Here is a 17,599-nt window from a genome sequence, read left to right on the forward strand (position 1 = left end):
CAGGTACTTTCCTGTCAGTGGTGGCAGATGCTGTCCTGTAGAGGCCCAATGGCTCTGCTGCTGTGCATCCACCCCAACACCACCTCTGCCACATCCAGCCCTGGTTGCTTTTGATATAAGAACTTTCATCCACATTCATTTATCTTAGGCAGGACAAGAATAATATGGCCCTTAATTTATTGTAAACATGGACACATTTAAAATAAATCCCTCAATTTCTCTTACAAATAACATTTAAGTGTTTTTGAATTGAAGAGATGTTTGAAAAACCAATTTCCCGTCGGAGATGCTATTTGTTTCATTTTATGCTGCTCATTCATCTTAGTTGATTGAAGAAAAAATAAGTCAGTCACAGCTAGTGAGAGTAAACCCTGTCATAGTACTATGTTGCTGGAGATTTTGTAGCAAGTTTTATGTGCCTCCTATCTCCACACCCATTATTTATAATAAATATTACATCTTAATGTGAAAGTAATTTGGGGTTTAGATGCTGTGCAGAATCGCTAGGAGAAGATATGCTGAAGCAATCAGAAGTGTTGTGTGCCCAGTTTCAAACTTGCAGGTGAACCTGATTGCTTTGGCAGGGGCAATTGACCACCTTTCAAATCAGACACTCAGACCCCTGAGCCCTATAGGGAACTTGGACCTTATGATTTTTATGTATATGCATAATATGTTTATATAATGTTTCTATATACATCCACTAAGTGGAAAGGCAATTAGTCTTATCGTTAAAAGCAAGCAATAACGCAGGCTGCCATGTAGCATGCAACCGTGGAGCTGTGGTGTTGCAGAAAGAAAACTCACATTTGATTAATTCCTTCATCTTAAGGTCACAGAGAATGATAATCTTAAATATTGCTGACTTGCTGAAAATAATTGCAGCTGTTCTCTTTTGATTGATGGGCCCCTTTTCAGAAATAGTTCCTAAGATACTTCTTAACCCTCCATTTTGTGTTTCTATGTAATGTGCTAGCTGAAAACCGTTCTCTCTCATTTCTGTCAAGCTCCTGCTCTTGTTTCAACTAGAAGAATGCAGGAGGACCTGCACAGTTCCAGCGTATCCCTTCTTGCCATAGAGAAAGGAAAAACATCCTTCGGCCAAATCCTGTCTGCTATTCTTGTATCACTAATATCAGTGAAAGGAACAGGAAAGTCAAATGACTAATCTCTTCAGCTATTAGCAACTTCTGTATGTAAGTTATCACTCTACATTTCTTTCCTCCAACTGTTCTGAGATAATTTCAGATTACTTCAGGCTTTGGCTAATATGTCTTCCATTTTTACTGAAATTAGAATGAAAAAGATCATAGTCACTTTTTTTAAGCATGCCTAAAAATGTTAGGAAAATCTTTCTAACAGAACAGACCTCACCAGCACCCTCAGGAAGATCCTGGCTGTCAAAATTAAAATCTTGGTATATGCTTTTGGCAAGGAGATTAAGCACATGTTGGCATTGCTTGTGGTCACTGTAGTTACATGGAAAAACACCATTGTACACCCAGTGTACATGGACACAGCAAGCTCCATGTCGCATATCAGTATGTGCACGTGATGCCATGGCCACATTGCCATCCATAACCTTTTCTGCAGACCAGCAAACCCTGTTTGACCCACAAGGTACAAAGTGGCAGGACCCTGGGGTTGAGAGACGATGTGGTGCTTTCAAGTGGCCTTTCTCCCTCAGGAACCTTGACTGTGCTAGCGTGGACCTTTGTCTTATCCATCTATTGCCACGCTGATACATACCTGCAACAAAGGGCCAGAATTGAGTTAGAGAGTGATTGACTGCTTGTTGGAGCACAGCTCTTCAGCAAGTGGGATCCAGCCCTCCTTGCCCATCTTTTGAGGGGTACCTTCGTCACTGCTCCTGGACACAGAGCTTGCTTAGATGGGTAGAGGTCACTTCGTTTTCCTGGAAGGGTGCTTTTGGTGAGGGGGATGCAAAGGCTAGACAATGCCACCCAGATGGGCACTGAGGCAGAGCACATGGTGTTGGACTTGGGGTCTGCTTTACTGCAGGATGAGCATAGCTGGTGGGGCAGGATGGGGAGGGCTTTCCCCACTGCTCTTGTCTCTAGGGGTTTACCAAGATCTGTCTGAGCCCATCCAGACCTCCTACCAAGACCCAACCTGGGGCAGGGTGAGCCTTTGTGACCCTAGGATGACTCTGTGTCCTGAAGGATGCGCTTGGCACGTCCTCTTGGAGGGGCTCTGCCTCGGTATCTCCACTGGCTTGCCCCAGTTGGGACAGACTTCCTCCAGGGCCGCGTTGCGGGGCTGTGTGGGGCAAGTGGGTGCGCTCTGCCCCGTCGGGCACTCAGAGCTAACCCCAGGTGTGGAAAGGACAAGGACAGAGCTGTGGCCACAGAGCCCTGCTGCGGATGGCACTGCAGGGGCGAGGCTGCAGCACCCCGGGGAGCACGGGCGCAGACACCTGCGGGTGGGCAGGGCAGCGCAGGCAGGGAGGCGTGCGCAAACGCACTTTGCTTTCTGTTCAGGCTGATTTCACGTTCCTTAGCTTCCAGGGGGCTCTGAGAATAGCAATTAAAGCACCGGGCTTAATTGCGGAGCATCCAATTTGGATATTAGCGTTATCTCCGCTCTCACTCCTTTCTTTCCGTTCACATCCAATCCTGCTGCCTGCCTGCTGACTGGGCGCCTGTTCCTTTCTTCTTATTATTACTATTTTACGGTTATTGTTAATATTTTTTTTTTTTCCCAAGCATCCCTTTAATCGCTCGCTTCCAACCACGGGCGCCCCCAGCTCTCCACGCCGCCTCCCCTGGGGCCGGACCCGCGGAGCCCCGGGCGCTGCCCCCCGGCGGCGGCGGCTGCGGGCTCGGCCCCGGCCCGGAGCCCGGGCACCGGCACCCCCGTCGCCCCCGCCAGGAGCTTGAGACCCGCGGCGCGGAGGGGTTCATCTCCCGTTCCCTCTCCCTCCTCCTCCTCCTCTTCCACCGTTTTCCCTTTGCTCGCTCGCAGAGTCCCTCCTCCCCCCCCCGCCCCCCCGCCGTGATTTTTCCCCCTCCCCACCGTTACCCGCGCGGATATTTTATTATTATTAATCATTAAGCCGCTTTATTAGTTCGCCTTCCTGTGCTTTCTCCACCTCCGGGTGCTTTTATATTGCAGAGGACTTTTTTTTTTTTTAAAATTCCATATATTTTTAGGGTGATGCTCTGAACACTTCCCCCTCCCCGCCCCGTATCTCCTACCCTGGCAGTAGCAGAGAAGAGAGTGAAGAAGTTGAGCATGTCTGAGGTGGAGCAGCCTTGCAGGGAGAGAGAGAGGGGGGCAGTAGCTGCTCAGAGCAGCCCGGGTGCTTGAAGCAGGATTTGCGGGTATGTATGTATGTGGGTCTGGGTTTTGTGACAGCTCCAAGTGTGAATTGTTCTCCGGGCGAGATGGGAGGGGAAAGGGGGAGGAAAAAAAAAAAAATACCTGCGAGTTCATTAAATAAATGCCTGCATAGCTAGAAGCCCTGTCACCGGTGGGGCGTGGGGGGTGACCCCCAGCCACCAACCCACCCCTAAAACAAAAAAAAAAAACAACCCAAACCCAACCCAAACCGCAGGGAGCCAATGGATGCGTTGCGGGGGGCGATGCGTGTGCGGGGCCGCGTAGTGCAAAGCGGCCACGTTGCAGGTGAAGCCCCCCCCTCTCTCCTCTTCCCCCCCCCCCCTTTCACCCACCCCCCTCGTGTCCGTGCGTGTGCCCGCCCGGCTGCGCGGAGCGCGCCCCACGCTGCCCATTGAAGCCGGAGCGCGGCGGGCAGCGGTGCCGGCAGCACTGCAGAGGGGTGGGCACGGCCCTCGCCAGCCCTCCGGGGGCTGGGCCCGGGGGTGGGCGAAATGCTGGGCGTGCGTGGGGAGGGGGCGGTGGGCAAGGCGCCCGGGGGGGGGGCGGGGGGGCGGGGGGAGCTCGTTTAGCTCGCCGCGATTCACATCGCGCCCGCTTCCCCGTCTCGTATGCATGCCTAGCCCAGGAATGGTGTAGTCAGCCCGTATCTGAATTATTTATAGACCCGTGCCAGCTGTTTTTTTTTTTTTTTTTTTTTTCCTTCCTTGATTCCGCTTGTGTGCACTGTTGGGAAATGCGTTTTGCTTCCCTTTCTTCTCAATGTATTAATGTCTTTGTTGGGGAGCGGTTTTTATCCCCTTCAGACCCCTCTAATACAAAATTGATGCTTATTTTTCCCTTCAGGAAGGGGACGCTTTGAGGATAATCATGCTTCACAGAAGAACAGCACCGACCTCCAGTTGCTTTAAACACAACCTCCTCCACTAGGGCTCCAGGAAAAAAAAAAAAAAAAGAATAATTACAAGAATAATCATTAAAAAGGTGAAAGGAATGCTTACTCTGGAACCTGCATTTGACGATCCTCACCACTCGCGCTGAATACCCTCTGAAGTGATTCTCTCCTGCTTTTGAATTTGCACCGCTTCGAGACGATTGCCACAAAGAATTCTCTATTTTTTTTACAGCCAAATAGGATTTTTTTTTAAACTCATTCCCCCACATTTGTCCCCCGACCCTTATTCTTCTTATGTGGATATGCAAGCAAGAAGAGGAGACTGGACATTCCCAACATGCTCTCTCCCTTGATCTGTCCGTCTAGAGGTTCTGCTTCTACAAACCAAGGTAGGGAAATTCCTGTTTCTGTGTTTCTAGTGGCAGCTCGTTTTCTGTACACAGGTTTGCCCGGGGAGGACCACTCACGGTAGAACAAAAGGTTTAGGTTTGCTGCTCTTAGCAGCAGATACAGCAAAAGAAAAGGAAGAAACATTCACCAGACATGTTGATTCCCTCTAGGCTCATCAAATAGGACGGGAAGAGAAGGCGAGAGGGATGCTTTGAGTTGCATATCGTGCCGGTGAATCGGGAGAAAGTCCCCTGTGATTTTTTTTTGGGGGGGGTGTGCAGGTGGGGTGAGGAAGACACGGGAGAAGGAACACGGATTTGGAAAAGGGTGAAAATGCCGATAATTCCTGTCCATCCATCTGCAAATTTTCTCTTTCTCTTCAGTGGTTCAGCGGCTCCTTGTCATGCCTTGATGAGAAAATAGAGCTCATTAGGAATACCAGTTCATGGAAACCGGGTTGTCGCGTGGAGGGTGGTGCATTATTTCAAACCCACGCCGACCTCTCGATCACGAGCGGCCTAATGTGGGGGCCGGGGACCCGGGGGGCCGGGGCCGCCCCTGGCACCGCGGCAGGAGCCAGCCCAGCGCCGGGACGAGCGCGCCTGCTTGCGTGGAGGTGAAGGGCTATTTTAAGTCCAAGCACGTCAAGAGACTTAACCTCAGCCTACGAGGTGCCGTATTCAGGCAACTTCACGGGTTTTAATTTATCCCTGGCTGCGGGGGTGGCAGTGGGGCATCGTGGCCCCTCTCTGCTGCACACCCTGCATCCCCACGCTGGGAGCCCCTTCCCCAGCCTGCTCTGGAGGGATGCAAAATGGCTATCGTGCTGTCGGTACGCGAGAGACACCGGTGCATCCCGACCGTAGCGTGCCATGTGAGTCTTTCCGTAAGATGGTGGCAAGACAAAGGGAGCGGAGCGCCGTGGGGTGCGGGAGCGTGTGGCTGCCTCGCCTCGCCACAAGCGCTGGGCGCAAGGTGTTGAACGTGTCGGGGCTGTTTTAAGTGCCCCCACTGCACGCCCCCACACTGGAAGAGCAGTGGGGGGACGGGGGTGAGCTGTCTTCCCCCCCTTCCTTTATCCCCACCATCAGCTCCAGTGTGGGCTCCCCGCAACCCACCTCCCCCTGCCTCCCCCTCCACCAGACTGGAGGCCTTCAGTGGGCGAGAGAGGCCCCCAGCAGCAGCAGCAGCAGCAGCAAGAGGAGGAGGGAGAGGGGCTGCATCCCGCAGCCCCCTGCAGCCCTGCCAGGCGAGCTGGGGGCTGGGGCAGCAGCGGGGCCCCCAAGGCACCCGGAGCATCCTGCGGTGGGGGCGCGCCGTTGCCCGCCCCCTCGCTCGCCTTGGTCCTGCCAGTGTCTCATTTTCCCTTTTCTGAGGGGTTTCACTGGGCTATTGTTAAAAACCAGGAGCCGTTCCCTGTCGAGGGGCTGAGAGCCACCTACCCTGCCATATTCTGACTGTGCTTCTATAAATATCTAAGGCTTCCCAGGGTTTATCCGCGCCTGGATCCTCCCTGCCAGAGAGCTCCCTCCCTCCCTCTCCCTCCGCAAGTGGGAGTAGAAAGTTTACCTGTGCGGAGCGAGGAGGGCGTGCGGGAGCCTTTTTCCCATTTTTGGGAGGAATTTCTCAGGCCCCGCAGCTCGTGGCTGCTGCCGGATCTCCCCGGAGACCCCAGCACCGTCCAGGGTGGGGGGTGCTGCCCCCTCCCTCAGGTCTCATTTCCCCATGAGAGCCTCCAAAAGCACAACCCTTGGTGTGTGTGTGGGGGGTGCATCCCCACGCCTCAAATGACCAGGGCGAAAGGAGAGGAGGGGAGGTGCTGGGGGAGCCCGGCTCAGCCCCCGCCCCAGGTTTTGCAGGGAGGTTGGAGGGCAGGGGAAGGATGCTGGGCTGGGTTGCGTGATGCCAGCCCTGCCTGCAGGTACCCAGCTGGGTGAGCCCTGCATCCCCCTGTGGCACTTCCCAGAGGTGACCTGGGCCAGGTTTGGGCAGAGGTGGCTGGGGAGGGGTCTTACAGCTCTGATGCTCATGAGGGCAGGCAGCACGGGCTGCATCCCCACCCCCTTTTACCTCCCAGTCTTTCATGCTGCCACCTTCGCCTGGGATTTTTCCTCACTTTCCCTGCAAGCTCCAGCGTGGGCAAAAGGAGGAGCCCTCCAATACTGCCCCCCACTGTCAGGCACAGCCACCCCCAGGTGGGAGCAAGCAGTGCAGGGGTGGCGGCTGGTCCCCCCTCCATGGGCAGGCAGGGAGGGCTGGGTACGCAGCACCCCCGGCTCAGGGGACCCCATGCTGCCCCATCGCCCAAGCCCGAGGGAAGCAGAACAGGGGCTCACCACCCTGGGGTGTCCGGTGACCCGGCGTGCCCCAGCTGCAGCTCCGGAGAGCACAGCAGCCATGCGTGGGTGCAAGGTGCTCCGTAAGAGGGGAGCTGTGGGTATGGGCGACTTCCAAGCGCTTGCCTACGCCGCCCCCAAAGCAGCAGCAGCTCGTGCTGCCTCCACATCTCCCGCTTCTCTCTAGTCCCATGCCACACCAGCCTGTCTCCCAGCACTGGGTGGGGGTCTCAGAGGGTTGGGATAGGGTGAAATTGGACAACGACCTGCGAAGTGAGACCCACTTCAGCTTTCCCTTGGCTCTGCCTTGGCAGGCAGAGGTAGGTCTCAGCAGGGAAAAGGAAAGAAGGACGGTCACAGCCACTGCTCCTCTTCCTGGGGACCCTGGCCCGGTGACGCACACCTGCTGCACCTGCCCAGCACTGCCTGCTCCGGTCCTGGTGCCTCTTGTGGTCCCTTTGTCAGTGAGCAAACCCCAGCCATCCTGGCCTGGGCAGGGTTCTTGGGATGCCTGCATCGATGGCTGGGTTTTTATATCTGTGCACATAAGAGCATGAAGGAGATGGAAATGCAGAGCAGGGGTGAAAATCCTAACCCCTCATCCTCATCTAATCATTGAGGCTTTGGTTTGTTTCATCTTCATTTTGGATTATCAACGGCCCCCCTATAAAACCCCCATCAACCTACAAACCGGCATTCTACCTCCAAACCCTTGCCTATAGAGGGAAGAGATGGCGACATTCGCTTCTGTTTTTCGCCTTCTGCTGGAGCTCAGCTGGGGCTGTTTCTTGTGCTTGGTTTGGAAGAGGGCAGGTGGACACCGGCTCCAGCACCGGAGCCATTCTGCGCTAGCGCACGGAGATGTGCTTGGGTTCGGTTCCCACACCGGACTCTCCTTGCCTGGGCTGGCACCGGGATTCGGTGCTTTAGCGCTCGGTGTCTCTGCAGTAGCATGTGGGAGGTCTGGGTTTGATTCCCAGCGCTGTTTTCTCATTCCCCCAAGCTGGCAGAGGATGGGAGAGCTGTACAGACAGCGCTGCTTGCCTCTGCAGTGGGCTCCATTCCCCGCTCCCATCTTTTACTCCTTAAGATGCGCAAAAGCTGCCTGTGAGATGGTCCAGTCCGAGGGCTGGTCTCTAGAGCTTTAATCTGCTTGGCCTTTAGGGATGCCACAGCTCCACTCTGCCTGCACTCCGCTTCTCAGCATGGCTCAGTGGGCAGAGCGGGCAGCAGGGAGAGAGTTGTCTTGCATCTGGAGAATATGTGAAGGTTTTTTTTTTTTCCCTTCTTTGTGTAAGCCTCAATTTATCACGAAGAGATGGATCAGTTAATTGGTGAGATGCACTAGGTGGTTATTTTGAGAGAGATGGTTCCACGTACCCTGACTGCCTAATCTACAGTGGGATGCTGGTAGTATCCACTCAGCCTGACATCTGGGCTCCTGGCCTGCCTGACTCTTCTGTGATCAGCCTTCTCTGAGATACATTTGTACTTAACAGAAAAGCAGGGAGTGATTGGGAGAAACATGGCTGATGTTATCTGCTCTTGCCCTGCTCCATCCTTCACCCACCTGTCCGCAAGAATTCTTTCAGCCACCATGAATGCGACTTACTCATTTAGTTGCTTTGCTACAGTCTAGCTACTGTCCTGGGTGCCTCCCTGCATAAAATGAAATGGCAGCGTGAAGATCACAGCGCTGAAATATGTGGAAAGGGAACCAGAAGAAAATAAGAGATTAAAAGCCAAGCCTGGCTCTCCTGCTACCATTGCCTCCTCTCTTCCTCTGAGCCTTGTGTTCCTGCTTCAGCTAAGTGCATTGTAATGGGAACTAAAAAGACCATTTCTCCAGCCATGAAGAGGGCCACAGTGCCCCTCTGTTTTGTCTGCCTTGCTTCTCTGTTCATCCGAAGACAGGAGAGTAGGTTTCTGGCAGGTATGGACTGGCACTCGTTCTGGCAAAATTAGTGGCATGGTGCTGTCTGGGAGTCAGGAGACTGACCCAAACAGGTTAATATCAAAACTACCCTTTTTGTGTTGGAAAAAAATAATCCAAACCAACCCACGCCTTATAGTTCAAGAGCTCATGGCTTAAGCCACAAACCACCAGCTCCCAGCTAGAGTCGTGCATGGGCTTCTGAACTGGTGACCGTAAAAGTCGACCAAGTGCACAGTCGGTGCAAACCAGGCTGTGTACCTCCATGGTCCTGAGGTCACCTGCAGAGAAAAAAATCATCCGTGTGCTCAGAAACAAATACGTGGCACTTGGCAGTGTGCAAACAGCACTGTGATCTTCGTCAATTCAAACCACGGCTAATTTGGACCTCTCGAGGCAAGGCTGCGTCTTGTTTAGTGTTTGGTTTTCTTAGAAGCAGGAGAGAACACCGGCTGTGGGCAGGAGGAGAGGCTGACTGATGTTTCATTAATTCTTACACGTACACTGAATGCACTTCATGTGCAGGGAATAAAAATACTGCTTTCTCTGTACTTGGGGCCACTAAAATAGGGGAGAGGGAAAGGGTATGCAATCTGAAACGCACTGCTAGCTGATGCTTCCTAACGCAGAGGGTACTTGCAGACTGTGAGGTATGCTGGGTGGGTCTCTTTCCTTTCTAATGTAATCAAAGACAATGTTTCAGAGCCAAAAATATGCATGGATTGATTAAGCTTCTGGGAAAAAGAGAAATTACGAATGAGAGCATTGTTACCGGCTTAAGGTGAAGACCTTAAGCTGAGCCTCTGTAAGCTGAGACCTCTGTAGCATTCGCTCACTGTACCTCCAGCCCCACTCACAAGAAAAGTTCAAAACTGCAAAGAATCACTGAAAGTGGCTCAGGTGAAGTGCTAGGTTGCCAGATCTGAACACTGAAGATGCTTCCCCATTCCCCCAACACTTAGAATGTCATTGATGTAGGTGTGCATGGCTGTTCTGAAATATTTATAGGGAAGAAACACTTTATGGGGAAAAATGGGAATTTGATTTTCATGGTCTGGTGGCTTGTCTCTGCTGATTGCTTACCACCAAAACAGGCATGGGGCCACCACCTTGTCTGACCTGAATAATCCATGAGATAATGTTCTGTTGTTCTGCTCACCCCTGGCATGTTGGGCACACAGGAGCTCATACACAGCTGACTCTCCATGTGCCAAACTCCTAAATTAATTCTGAAGGTAGCAGTCAGCCTGTACTAGTTCGTCTGCTTGTAGCTATCTTGTTGTGAGATGGGAACAATTCTCTCTTACCACACCCCTAGCCTGGATTTGAACTACCCATCAAGAAACGAATCGCTCTAGGTACTACCATCCTTCACTGAACCTGCTCTACAGTCTGTGTGTGAGCTTTGTATGCAATCTTCGTTTGTGCAAAATGGTGAAGCCATATGTCTAGAATCTACTTAGAGATGTGGTTAAGCCTTACTTGGATAAGTGCACTCTGTTTGGGGGCTGCAGTTCCACGAGAGGGAAGGACTGGGGAGAGCGTGGGGGAATGAACAAAGACAATGATCACAGATCAGAGAAAACAAGACCTGTAAAGAAAGGTTGGGAGAGCCAGGCAAGTTCAGTCTGGAGAAAAGACAACTGTGGGTGTATGCCTAACTGTCTGCAAATATATAAAAGACCATTACGGAAAGAGGACAAGGGCCAATTATTTTCATTAGTCACCGAGGATAGATCAGGAAATAAATGAGTTTAAGATGAAGGAAGGAGAATACAGATTAAACATCAAATTAAATGATTACTGAACGAATGGTTTAGGTGATAGCAGAAGATGTTGATAAACGTGGCAGAATGGCTGTGACTGAAGCTATTTAAAGCTAGATGTAGGTGCTGAACTATCAGGTTTGTATCTAATAAAGTCTGTCTCCAGTGAACCATAGATCATGATATTTGCATGCCTAGCCAAATAACTTTGGACGAGAGTTAATGAGATAATTTGTTCTATGTGCAGGAGCGAGGGACTGTCTGCCCCATTTGTGGAAACCCTCCCCAAATGAGTGGATCTGACACTGGCCCTGTGCTTTAAATCTCATTTGGTACGTGTAGGAGTGAATATGAGTGATGACTGGTGCCACAGCTTGGTTTCCATTCACAAAGGGTATCAGAAGCTCCTCAAAGCTGTCCAGTTTTCAAAAGCTCTGGTATGTTGTGACAGCATGTCAAGACCTAGGGAACTGCTAGAGCTTCAATGTAGCGGTCTTTGCAAGGGGGGGTTTCCAAACCTGTCCTGCGTGATGTTTAGAATTTGCAGGTACAATTCTTGAATCCTGGAATAAATTGAGCTCTTCTAGATTGAGACCATGTCCCTTAACTTAGGAAACTTCACCCCTCTGTAGCCATTGCTTTCAAGGTTTTACACCCTTACAACATCTAAGGGTGTAAAACATGCTCATGTGCCCAAACGTGATACCGCAAGGGGAGGTGACGTACATCATTGCGTACTGAACAAAGTGAAAATAAATGCCTTGCCATTCTATGATGTCATTCTTCTGTCTTGCAAAATGAGCTACAGTTTAAAGGTGCCTTATCTTCACTCATCTTTGCTGCTTCCAGAAGATAATTTGAGATTCTGGGGAGCTGTAAGCATAGTGGTTTCTGAGAATCATTGCTTCGCTCAAGCCATCCTTTGCAGTTGCATCTCTGTGCTCTGAGTTGGAGGATCTTCCTGTGTAGAATTGGGTTTTGGATGGGAGGTCTTATTAATGGGTTCAGGGAAGGGTCTCCTCACTTTGAATCATTAGAGGTTCCCCTGCAGGTAGCTGAGAGAGATGAAGGTGCCATTTTGAGACTGTGAATTCGGCTAGCACTGGAGGGACATACGGTGTGACCTTAAGCCTATGCCAGTTCATATCCTCCTGTGCATCAGCAGAAAGGGGGACTATGATACAAGTCCCCATATGATAAAACAATTTTTTAGCAAAGCATCAAGTATGTAACCCTGAGCTCTGATGTTTTTCGTGAGAATCAGGAGTTTTCTGTGCAGGTGTTCAGGACAAACTCAAACTCAAATGGAGGAAATGACATGCTAAACTGTCTTTGTTATTACACTTGGATTAAACATTTTTATTTCACCTCTTCTCCTAATCTCTTTGCTAGGGTTGCCATGCACTGTTGAAGAGCTAGTACGCACAACTCGTTTTTGTGGACGTATTGTTTCTTGCATGTATGACCTCTGAAGAATTTGGAGGATTTTGCAAAAGGAAACAAATGCATGACTTATGAGTTCAGTATTTCAAAGCAGACCAGAAGGTGAGATGGTTACTAGGAGCCAGCTGAGACAGATAAGGTTTTGTGTCATGAACCTGCTGATAATTTACTAGCACAAATGCCATGTCCTACACCACAGCTGATTGCCTAATGAACAGAAAATTGTTTTCAGGTGATAGGCATAATAGCCTAATGATATCTGGAGACAGCTGTGGCTGCGTATTGCTTCCAGCTATTGGCTATGAGCAGGACACAGAGGGATGTGAACGGGTGAGAAGAAAATCTCAAAATCTACTGTTGTAGATTCATGTAATAAGGGACTGTGGTTCCTTCTGTTGTGTGGGCTCTCTGCTTCACTAGCATCCCCTGCTGGGAATAAGGCCCTGGAAATGCCCTCTGATTCTGGGGGCAATTCTAAATCTTCAGTGTAGGGGGGCTTTTGAAGTTTGGGTGGTGAGAAGAGTGGCTCCAGTGATGTGTGGAAAAGCATACGTATGCTGACAGCCATTCCAGGAGAAGGGTCACTGCTGCGGATCTAGTAGTGCCAGGTAATGCAGAATGTTAGTTAACTGCAAACAACTAGGGGATGTTTGTCACTGGACTTTGCTGATTAATGCATTTCAAGTCTGTTGTGGTGGAGGAAATGCGCACAAATGCGCTAACTCATAACTACTTGTACGTAGGCATGAGGTTGCGTGGAAAACACGCAGGAGAGATCTGCACGTCCCTGTGCCCCTCTCTCTCCTCCTCTATGTTTCTCTGGTATCGCTGGCTGCTGTATTCACTGGCCTAAGCATCTCAGGGGAGATTCCCTTGTGTCAGGCGTGTTTCAGCAGTCAAGCTGAAACATCAGAGGCTGACAATCCCCAAAGGAAAGTCTAATGAAAGTGACAGAATGACGTAATTCGTTCTCTTAGTCTTTCCTCTCCAGCTCTTCATGTCTTTGGTACAGCTTAAAAATTTCTTCTAATTTTATTACTGAAGAAGTGAATATTATATTTAATTACAATCGCAAAGATGGCGTACTGAAACCTTGAAAGTCAAAGTATAAAAGCAGTTTGGATGTGGTCTGAGGTGCCACATATTCAAGTATTTTGAAAGGAAGCTTTTAAATTTCTGTTAAGAAGTATCAAAGTGGTAAATGCCACAAAAGCATAAACGGAATCTGAGAAAAGACATTAAGATCATTTCATTACGTGATGGGGGGCCTGTGCTCTAAACAGGAGGAGATAAAAGCTAAGTAGCTTAGAAAAATAGGATAGCTGTGGGATGGCTGCCTCGAAAGATATAGTGCCTCTTACAGAACGATCTCTCTGAATCCCTCGTTTGAAAGTTTGCGAAGAGATATTATTTTCTGAAAAGTCTTCTTTTCTGAAAGTTTTGCAAGCATTCAAACCAGGGATTCAGAGTGAGCTGTAAGGATTGTGCTTCATCCCCTTTTAATTTGAACCATTTCAATGGGAAGTAAAGGGTCTAAAAGGCTCTCTGAACCACAGGGATCGGGGAACTTTGCAGGAGCTAAACGCCTGTGCCTCTGCGCTCTCTGAGGCAGGAACTGCATGCCCGCAGTGGTGTCTGATATGATCAACTCTTTCTGTGCAATGCTCGCTTTTTTTTTTTATTTTTTTAACTGTAGGGAAGAATAACTTTCAAAGACCAGGAGGCGTACAGTGGAAGATGACTGTAGGTTAATGACATACCTCACGCTTTTTGTTAGGACATTAAGGTGAAATTGTGTTCCTTGCTCACTGCTTCTCGGAGAGACCCCCGAATTCTGCTTGTGACATCAGAGATGGTGATTAAGACTTCTGACACGAGAGGTTTGTAATGGAGCAAATGTGGCAGAAAATGGATTTTCTGCCCCACAGAAAAATATCAATTTCATAGATTTTGCTATTTCTGTGCTGAAATTAATTTGAGCACTTGGTATGTTTTCATTTAAAAACAAAAAAAAACCAAACCACCACCAAACCAAAAAATGGAGAAAAGCACAGAATGCTTAGCAGCCTAGTAAACAGAAAAGTGACTAGGTTTTGGGTGATATGTTCCTGTTCTGTGCATTTTGGAGTGGGGACGCATTCTAGCTAACTTGAGGGCCCGGGCTCCTGGGTCCTCTGCAGTAATGCTTTCTCAGTTGGAGCTTTTCCAGTTGGAGCCGTTCTACTTTATATAAATGCCTATTCATTGCGCTGGAGAGGGAGCGCTCTAAAGACTGGGTTGTGGAGGTAGTTTGTTTCTTTGGCCTGGTATAAAGTAATTACTTTATATGAAGGGAAATGACTTCAGCATGAAAGAAATGGAGAAGCAGTCTCCGTAGCCCAGAGGCTGTGGAGTCCTCTGAGATATGGGAGACACAGGAGCTAATTACTCCTTCAAACTAGCAGTGCAGGTTTGTTCTTGTTCCGCTTTGGGTGCGTTCATATTTCCCAATCACAACAATTTTTTTTTTGCATCCAGCTCCAGTGCTGACCCCAGGTGGGAGAAAATGTGATGGGAGGAGGTGAATTCCCAGGGAACCAAGACATGATCCTCAAGCAATTGCTCTTAAACAAAGGATGAGGGATGAGAACTACAGAGACTCTGTGACAGGAAACCAGAGTTATTGAAAATTTTTCTCATTTTCTGTGATGTGCAGGCAGCTCTTTAAAGCTGTCTCTAGATCTTTAAAATCACTTGAGATTTTCATTCCTGCAATTCGTATCCCTTAGTGTATCCCCTCTCGTTGTTCGTTATATGTTGGCTTTTATAAGCTTGGTGAGATGTTTGACTTTTATATAGGAAGGGGAGCGTTTGCAAAGCTAACGCTAACTGTGGGAGACTTCTTTCCAGAGGTTCTCCACTGAGTCAGGGGAGAAAGAGCAGGGGGAGTCCTTTGAAGGGCAGCATAGAACAGGAGCCCAGTGGATGTGCTCCAGCTTGCTCTTTGGAGAAACTAATCTCTCTTGACTATGAAGACAGCCTATGCAGGCAAGCTTTCTGAAGGACTTTAAGACAATAGTTTGTTCTGTGTATGTGTGCGTTAAGGGTGTACTACTAGGTTGGGGGCTGGAAGAAGCATGAGCTTTATTAAACTATCCCTCTTTCACCACCCAGTTTGGAACAGTCAGGAGCCAGGAGGAACCGAAAGTCTACTAAGCCTGGGTCCTATGCCGTGTATTTTTCCACTGTAAGAAAATTGGCTACTTGATAGTCTATCTCTTTTTGAATATGAAGGCTTGGAGATCCCTCAGTCTGGTTCTGATGTTAATGGTTCCCAAATGTGATTTGAATTTGCAAGAAACGGTAATGTGTATATAACTGATTTGTTGCTGGGCTGTGTGAACTGATCTCTGGACTCCTCTGACCTTAACTTCAAGCCATGGAGTAGCAAGTTAGCAGAAGAGCTCCCTTGATGTGACCAGGTATCATAGGGCTGGTCCTTGGCATCCCACAGAGAACTGTCCCTCAGGATGCTGCAGGAAAGTTAAGGAGAGATGGCCAAGGCTTACTTCATCGTTAGCCAATGCTTCCCGGGAGGGAGCTGGTATAAGAATAACATTTAATAATGCATCTTTTTACATCTCTGCCTGCATGTATTTAGAAGCCGTGCCTGTTTCCACCAAGGCAGGTGTTTCATAAGAATATATTGCTTGCATGATGAAGCATAAAAATTGAACAAAACAGAAAATTAGCGCTAAAGTTTGCCCCAGCAGTCTGTATCCTCTTAAGTGCATAGGGTAATATTGATATCTGTGTATGTTCTCTGAAATAAGTCTTCCGTGATACTGTAGTTTGGCAACTGTGGCAGAACAAGTTGTGATGTGTACCTACAGAAGGATTTAGCTGCAGACCAGAGGCTGGACTCAATACCCCTTTGAAACTGGGTAGAATCTTGGCATTGACTCTGCTGAGGTTTGGACCAATTTTGGGTGCCTGCTATGTGGTACTAGACACAAGTACTTGCAATATATATATATATTTTGAATCAGCTTCATTTCAAAGTATTATTGTTTATAAACTCCTTTGTGTTCTTCATCTGAGGAGAATCTCAGTTATTGAAGTATTTTCTAGGTTGCTGTTTTGATGCCTGCAATGAATGCCATATAGATTCTTGATATTAGCTACATACAGTGGCTGCTACGTCTTGTCTTTTGCTTTTGATAATTTCCTTATTTTTCTAGCATTATGTGGCATGATTTTTAGTGATAACCAACAGATTCATCAATGTTTCTTTTGCTGTATAAATAATCATGTGTTTTCAGGACAACCTATTGGACTGCTTTTCCTGCAGTATAAAACAGCAGTAAGTATAGAATATGGTTGAGATTCAGTTTGGGGATCAGATTAAGTTGTCATGTTCCTTCCCCCAAATCCTCATGGACTATGTCTGGAGGAGAAAAATCAATGACTTTCTGGTAAGAACTGCTTAAAATGGCTGTATTTGGCATCACTGTGTTTTCCATTTGAACAGAATCTGAGACTTTTAAAGCAACTTAATGGTATTTTCTTATAATCTGAATGACTTTGGAAGAACAATATAAAAGCGTTTTAAATGCTGTAGGACAAAACTTGCTGGAAAATCAAATAATTTCATTTTACCATCAGAGATCCAGAGGGAGAAGAAAAAATAAAGGTTTAAAGACCTAAATTCCATTTAAAACTCCTCATTTCCTTTATTATAGAATGTAAGAATATTCAGTGAGATTGAAGAAAATAGCAGAAACAGTGTTTGGTCCAGTGCTCCTCCTGAATATGATGAACTTACACCTTGTTTAGGTGAAGCCTGGGGTTTAGAGAAGTTCACATGCAGAAGACTTATCTTGAACCTTGGCATTACTGAAATATCATGTCTATTACACCTGCTAAAAAAAAAATGTAACTTGGACAAAAGAATCTAGAGATATGCTGTCATTTCACTGTACAGACTCTCTATATAGAGAGGGCAAATTTTGAGTAGAAGCAGCAGGTTAAGCTGTGCCTCTTAATATTGCTGGAAATAATACATTATACATTCATGCCAGTAAGCAGAAAAACATACTGGGGAAGAGCTTTGCAACCTTGAGCACCACTTGCAGTATGCTGAGTGGATGAAGTTTTTTTGGTGCAAAACCAGAGGGCTTAGTGAAGATGTAATTGAGAATCATCTCTTCTTGCTAAAGCAAGATGGTGAGAGCTGTTTTAAGATTTTTCTTGGCCATAGGCAGCTCCCAGGTGGCTGAAGCCAAGCTGACCTTCTCCATCCTAGCAGAGCTGGTCCAGTATATGCTGATCAGCATTTGGCAGAAAGTGCCCATCCTTGGTCTGTGCCAGTAGATACAACCAGGTGGGTTGGCTGGAGATCCTCTCCTCTAGATGCATGCATAAGTCTAGTTAAGTCTAGTCTCTGTTTTGGCCTAAAAGCATCCCTAGATCTTCTGACCTAGCCTCCTCCAAGGAG

The 17,599-nt window shown here is 48.3% G+C and overlaps 1 protein-coding gene and 1 long non-coding RNA gene across 2 annotated transcripts in view; one reads left to right on the forward strand and one right to left on the reverse strand.

Annotated features, from left to right (window-relative positions):
• Positions 1–3,921: 3,921 nt before the first annotated feature.
• GRIN2B (glutamate ionotropic receptor NMDA type subunit 2B) overlaps positions 3,922–17,599 on the forward strand; it is a 199,370-nt gene continuing 185,692 nt past the window's right edge. Inside the window, exon 1 of the mRNA XM_083844055.1 lies at positions 3,922–4,644. The gene's annotated coding sequence lies outside the window, so the exon portion shown is untranslated. The remainder of the gene's footprint in view (positions 4,645–17,599) is intronic.
• LOC310902481 lies at positions 4,225–6,353 on the reverse strand. The gene is made up of 2 exons (XR_014586739.1): positions 6,215–6,353; positions 4,225–5,052 (listed from the first exon to the last, which is right to left on the reverse strand). It is a non-coding gene; the product is annotated as an uncharacterized lncRNA (long non-coding RNA).

Source organism: Anser anser (genome assembly GCF_964211835.1).
Source record: "Anser anser genome assembly, chromosome: 1".
NCBI lineage: Eukaryota > Metazoa > Chordata > Aves > Anseriformes > Anatidae > Anser > Anser anser.